The following is a 6,000-nucleotide window of genomic DNA, read 5'->3' as shown; positions in this document are numbered from 1 at the left end:
CAGCCAAGTTCCGGAGTCACTGCCTTAGGGCATAGTCCGGTGTTGTTTCATTAAAACACACTCCTTTGGGTTCTGGTTCCAAACATTCCTTACGTTGTTTTTGCTCTTTCCTCGGGTTGGGGGCGCTCTGAGCAGGAAGAGGATGTGGTGTCACCCAATTAGGAGGTCTCCTTTGCTAAGCCCGGCGGCGTAGTCGCCAGGGCTGCACCGGAGTGGATTTCTGCTTTGTCATTCTGACTCTGGCGGCTTGGCCGCCCGCTCCGAGCTGGGCGTGGCTTGTCGTGGCGGCGGGGAGCCCGTCACCCTTCCCCTCGGTTTGCGGCCGCCGCTCGCAGTCCCGCCGCAGTGCCTGGGCGCGGAAGGTGCGGGGCCACCCGCCAGAAGAGCCTGGTGGCCCGGCGCTCGCATCCACGGAAGCGGCGGGGATCCAGACACCCGGGTAAGGCTCCGAGCCTCTGGGCTGTGAGGCCGGGGACGTAGGCAGCTGCCTGGCGGGTGCGCTTCGAATCCCGGAAAGGGATGTTTTAAGGTGTGTCGGAGTAGGGGTGAAGCTTGGTTTAAGGCGGTGCTCTCGCGGGCCACGTTCTTTGTGTCGCGTGGCTTCGGTGGAAGCCGAGCCTGGGGCAGGGGAGACCGGCCGGCCCTTGTCGGCTGGTGGCTTCCTTCCGGCTCGATCTCTGTAGAGACGCTGTGCAGAAATGTGAGGGAATAGGTGTTTGGATCGTTTCAGGCTGTACGAGTGTCGGAGCGTAGATGATAAGGTGACGAATAGATCGACGGATCCGCCTCAGCGCTAAGGGAGCATAACAATTTAAGGATGTCTCTTAAGACATTTTCGCACCATTTAATCCCCGGAAATCCCGAGTTGGCAAATCGTCCTATGGACGATTGGGGAAACCGAGGCTCACAGCCACGTGACTTGCCCCAGGCTCTTATCCGGGATCGCTGCGTGGGGGACCCAGCGCTCGTCTCGCTGTGTCGGGCAGTAAAGGGTCACGAGCGTGCACTGCACTGCCTGGGTTTGAACCCTGGCCCGGCTGGGACGACCCAGCTGCCCCGGACTCGGGCATGTTAGCTTCTCCGTGCCGGCTCTGCCGGTGTGCCAGACGCGCCGGAGGGACCTCCTTGCAAAGAGTAGTTGTGAAAAGACTGAGTGTTGGTAACGAGCAAAGCGTCGCAGAAGTGCGAGCTGCCATTCTTGTTGTCAAGCAGCTGCGCTTCTGAGGTTGGGCCGGATGATGTTAGAGTAACTGGAGTCTATTTTTAATTCTCCATTGACTCACTCCCTACCTGAGTTCACCCGTTTGTAAAATTGGGCCATTAGCTCCCGGTCTGTCAAGCAGGGTGTTGCTGTGTGGCTTCAAGGTTCTGAAATAAAACAAAGCACTCTAAAGAGGGCAGACAGTTCGTAATTTTGCCTCGTGGTTTCAGATTTCAAAGAAACCTGGGAAGTTGGCTTTTGGCATTCTACATAAACGCAGAGTTAAAAGGCGGATTAAATTGGGAGGCGTTTTATAGAAGTGTAGAGGACTGTCTTAAGCCTCCCTTGCGAGGCTTCTGTGCTTTGGGGATTTACCGGGATTCGGGGAGTCTGGGCCGGCAGGATTTGAGCGCGGCGGGACCTCGGGCGTCGGGAGCCGACCGCGCAAGTGTGCGAGGAAGTGCAGGTGTGCGGGGAAGCGGCGCGCGAGCCCCGGGCGGCGGCCGCGGCGGGTGGGGGGGAAGCTGCGTGGTGGGGATGCGGAAGCCCCGCCCCCGCCGCGCACTTCCCGCCCCGGCGGCGGGCTGACCCGCGCCCCCCTCCGCTTTTGTGCCGCAGAGGACGCCGGGGGCCTGCAGAGAGCGTTCTCGGAGCTGACCTCGGAAACCGACGTGCCGGTGGTGTTTGTGAAGCGGCGAAAGATAGGCGGCCTCGGTCCAACCCTGCAGGTAGGTGGGGCGGTGGGGACATTCACGTCTCCCCCTGCCTGCCCTGGGAGGGGCTCCCGGGGCCCCCAGTGCGCGCGGCCCCTCCTTTCAGGGCCAGGGTGGAGGTGAAGGAACCTGCAGACGGAGCGCGTCCTAAGCAGCACTAAGGGGCCAGCTCACGTGTTACTGGCGGGTAAACTCAGAACAGGAGGCTTGCAAGGGAATGTGTAACTTCTCATCTTCGAAGATAACGCGTTCAGAAAATCTTTTCCTTCCCGACTTTCCCTGATCTCCTGATCAATCTGAGTAACTTAAAACATTTTAGCAGCAGTGTAAACTGCTGAAAGTGAGTTCTTTGAAAAAGTACTGAGCAAAGCGGATCAGGAAATGCATATCTTCGTCAGTCTCTATCGTCTTTCTCTTAATTCTCTAGGGGAGGACACCCAGAAGCCCCAGGCTCTGGGGAGAGTAACCCGTAAGCTCCTGGAGTGAGTTCATTTCCCTTCTGGTATCTCTTTTCTAGCGGAGAGTTAACAATTGGGTGGCGGGAAAGGGAGAAAGAAATGTTTCCTTTGGTGGCGGGCGAGATGGCAGCCCTCCCTTAGGACCCCGCGGCGGATGGGTCATGGCTATGGTACCGGCAGAATGCTTGGAGGCCCTGTGCTAGTTGAAGATCCCCAACGTGGGTGATGCTTTACATCAAGTGTGGTTGGTTACCAGGTTAGAACGCCTCAGAATCTCATCACCTTGCTACATCTGCTTTAAGTTTTGCTGATTATCTTTTTGTCCTTGTCTGTCTGTATCGTGTAATTCTTGAGAAATGGAACTCATACTGAACATTGCCTTCTTAGAAGTAAACCTGAGCCCTCGGGTTAAATGTAAAAAATCTACTTAGGTGTGTGCATATTTAGGAAGACAATTAATTTGCATTTTTATTTACTACCTTTTCTTTGAAGAATGGGTGATGAATTGGGAAATACAGATAGACTTCAAAGACAAATGGAAAACTCATGGAAAATAAGGAAAGGATAAAAAGGCTTCTAGCTTGATTGAAAGTATATTGTATTAGGGGCGCCTGGGTGGCTCAGTCGGTTAAGCCTCCGGCTTCGGCTCAGGTCAGATCTCACGTTCGTGGGTTCGAGCCCCGCGTCGGGCTCTGTGCTGACAGATAGCTCAGAGCCTGGAGCCTGCTTCCGATTCTGTATCTCCCTCTCTCTGACCCTCCCCCTTTCATGCTCTGTCTCTCTCTCTGTATCAAAAATAAATAAAAAACATTAAAAAAAATTAAAAGAAAAAAGAAAGTATATTGTATTAGTCAGAACTTGAGTTTGCAAGTAAAATAGACAAAGTTCTATTGATATTACTTTCTGTCTGGATTGTTCTGCTTTCTGCACCAATGTCATAAATTTGCACTTAAAAAGTTATATGGGCATTTGGCCTTTATATAAATTCTACAGATGGTTCTGGTTTTAGCATCATTGGGAGTAAAAACGAATCACTGTTCTTAGAAGTTTTGAACCCACTTTATTGGTATGATCTGATTTCAATCCATTAATCATAGTTAATTTCAGACATTTAGTGAGGTGCAGTGCCAAGATTGAAAAGTATACCACCAAGTCATAGTTAAAATACAAAATGTTATTTAGCATATCTTTTTAAAGTAAGCTTACCAACTCTACTTGGTATCATTTATTTTTGGTTTCTAATGAGTACTAAGACAACAGAGTAAGGACCACTGGTTTGAAATAGTTGTGAATTTCCAGCCAACTGTTGTCCCAGTTTGGGGCTGAAGTGGTAGGTTCTGAAAATCTTTAGGGAACGTTGGTTTTGAGTGGAGATAAGCAGTTATTCAGTGGAGGGTTGAATTTAGAGGATTAGTGTTATAATCCTAAAGTTCACACTTAAAAAAAAAAAGTACTTTAATTGCAAGATAAATAGGGGAGAGGGAGCTCTTTAAAATGCCTGCTTTTCTTTTCTCCTGTTTCTTCCTTCGTCTCTCCCCTCCATTGACACAGCAGCAGCATGAAACCTCTACCTTGCTCTCACAGCGTGTCAGAAGACAGGAGTGAGATCCTGCAGGAACTGTTCAGTCTAGCGGCCTCCCTACAGGGTGATGAAAGCTTTAAGGAAGTGTGTTTCGGGAAACTAGGCTGTGGGCCACCTGCACCAAATCCCCTAGAGTGCTTGTTCAGTGCGCATGCCTGGGCTTTACCTGAGGTCTTCTTAAGTGAACCTTCTGGAAGGGGCTACGATCTGCCTTTTAATTGATTTTAAGCAAGTCCATTCAAGTAATTCTTAGGATAAATCTCACATTTGAGACTTAACTTTAATGTAGAAGGTAGTTTAGTCAGGATTGGTTGCTAAATAATTAGAATTGGGAAAAACCAAGCTACTTTTTTTTTAAGGTTTATTCATTTATTTATTTATTTTGAGAGAGAGCTTGCATGCAAGAGCATGAGCAAGGGAGGGGCAGAGAGAAGGAGAGAGAGAGAAACCCAAGCAGGCCCCGCACTGGAAGCACAGAGCCTGTCGTAGGACTCGAACCCACAATCCGTGAGATCATGACCTGAGCCAAAGTCAGAGTCGGACTCCACCTTACCAACTGAGCCACCCAGGTGCCCCCAAAGTACTACTTTTTAATACCCAAAGGATATTCATTACAAGATAGAAAATGGTAACTTACCAGGCCACTACCACTTTACACCTGAATAGAAAAATAGAGACATATGCTGTCTGTGGTCAGGAGTAGAATGTGCAGGTATGAAATTGGAACTAGGGAGCCTACTAAATTCTAAGAACAATGAATAGGATTCTTATGTTCAAAGACATCTGGCTTTCATAAACATTTTAGTTCCTTTTTTTCTTCCTTTTTCTTTTAATGTTTACTTAAAAAATGTTTTTTAATGTTTGTTTTCGAGAGAGAGAGAGAGCATGAGCAGGGGAGGGGCAGAGAGAGAGAGAGAGAAGGAAACACAGAATCTGAAGCAGGCCCCCGGCTCCGTGCTGTCGGCACAGCTCGATGCCGCGGGGCTCAAACCCACCAACTGTGAGATCATGACCTGAGCTGAGGTCTGATGCTTAGCCGACTGAGCCACCCAGGCGCCCCAGTGTTTTTTTGTTGTTGTTGTTTTTGAGAGAGAGAAAGGGAGACAGGATCCAAGCAGGCTCTGCGCTGACTGCAGAGAGCCCGATGCTGGTAATGCCAGCCAAACCCACTGAACCGTGAGATCATGACCTGAGCTGAAGTCAGACACTTAGCCAAATGAGCCACCCAGGCGCCCCATAAACATTTTAGTTCCTAAGGGCAAGATTGCAAGTATACTTACACGGAGCCTCTCTTGTCTGTGAGTCAGTGTCTCCAGGATCCCAGAGTTTTGAAACCACCAGTATAAACGCTTGGTGGTGGTACACGAGGTACACAGGCTTGCTTGGTGGTATTGAGAGGGAGAGCACAGTGCGTGGAGAAGTGTGAACGGGGCTCCTAAGTGCAGGACAGAATTGAGACGAGTAGTGTGAGATCATGGGCTTGGGGAGAGAAGACTGACACTGACAACACGGGACTTCGTTTCTTCAAGGCCCTAGTAGGACAGATGCGAGACATAGGCAGTGCCGGCGCAACAGGTGGATTATGGAGGCAGTTGTGGGAGGAGCAGGTGTGAGCCTGTGGGGCCGAGCTCGGGGCCCGCGGTCCAGGCTGTGTGGGCAGACTCTCAACAGCAGGTTTCCTCCTTTCCAGCCTAACTTCTAAGTTACCAGAAACCAGACTCTTAACTGAATAGACGTCAATCAGGAAGTGAGTGGTAATTTAATAACTTTCCAGCCTTCCCTCTTCTTTCGTAATACTCTGATTAAATTGGTCAAAGTTGGCAGAGAACTTTCTTTTGATTCTTTTCTCTGATCCTTCTGGGGAGACTAGCGGCGTACCTGCTGTGGTCAAGTAGAGCTTGAGGCCCGAGAGGGGACGAGACTGCTGGGAAGAGGAGACACTAAGAAGGCGGCGTGGGGGAGGGGGGCAGAGGGGCAAGGACTAACAAGATTCAAAAGAGGCCTGGACTGTTAGGACCACAAATAAATGGATCTGGGCCTGATGTA

General features: G+C 50.3%; 1 protein-coding gene across 1 annotated transcript in view; it reads left to right on the top strand.

The window, feature by feature from the left end:
* Positions 1–287: 287 nt before the first annotated feature.
* The window catches only part of TXNRD1 (thioredoxin reductase 1), a 62,546-nt gene continuing 56,833 nt past the window's right edge, over positions 288–6,000 (top strand). The window contains exons 1-2 of the mRNA XM_029955219.1: positions 288–439; positions 1,820–1,929. The gene's annotated coding sequence lies outside the window, so the exon portion shown is untranslated. The remainder of the gene's footprint in view (positions 440–1,819; positions 1,930–6,000) is intronic.

Source organism: Suricata suricatta, chromosome 10 (assembly GCF_006229205.1).
Source record: "Suricata suricatta isolate VVHF042 chromosome 10, meerkat_22Aug2017_6uvM2_HiC, whole genome shotgun sequence".
Classification (NCBI taxonomy): domain Eukaryota; kingdom Metazoa; phylum Chordata; class Mammalia; order Carnivora; family Herpestidae; genus Suricata; species Suricata suricatta.
This window is presented reverse-complemented; position numbering and strand designations above follow the sequence as displayed.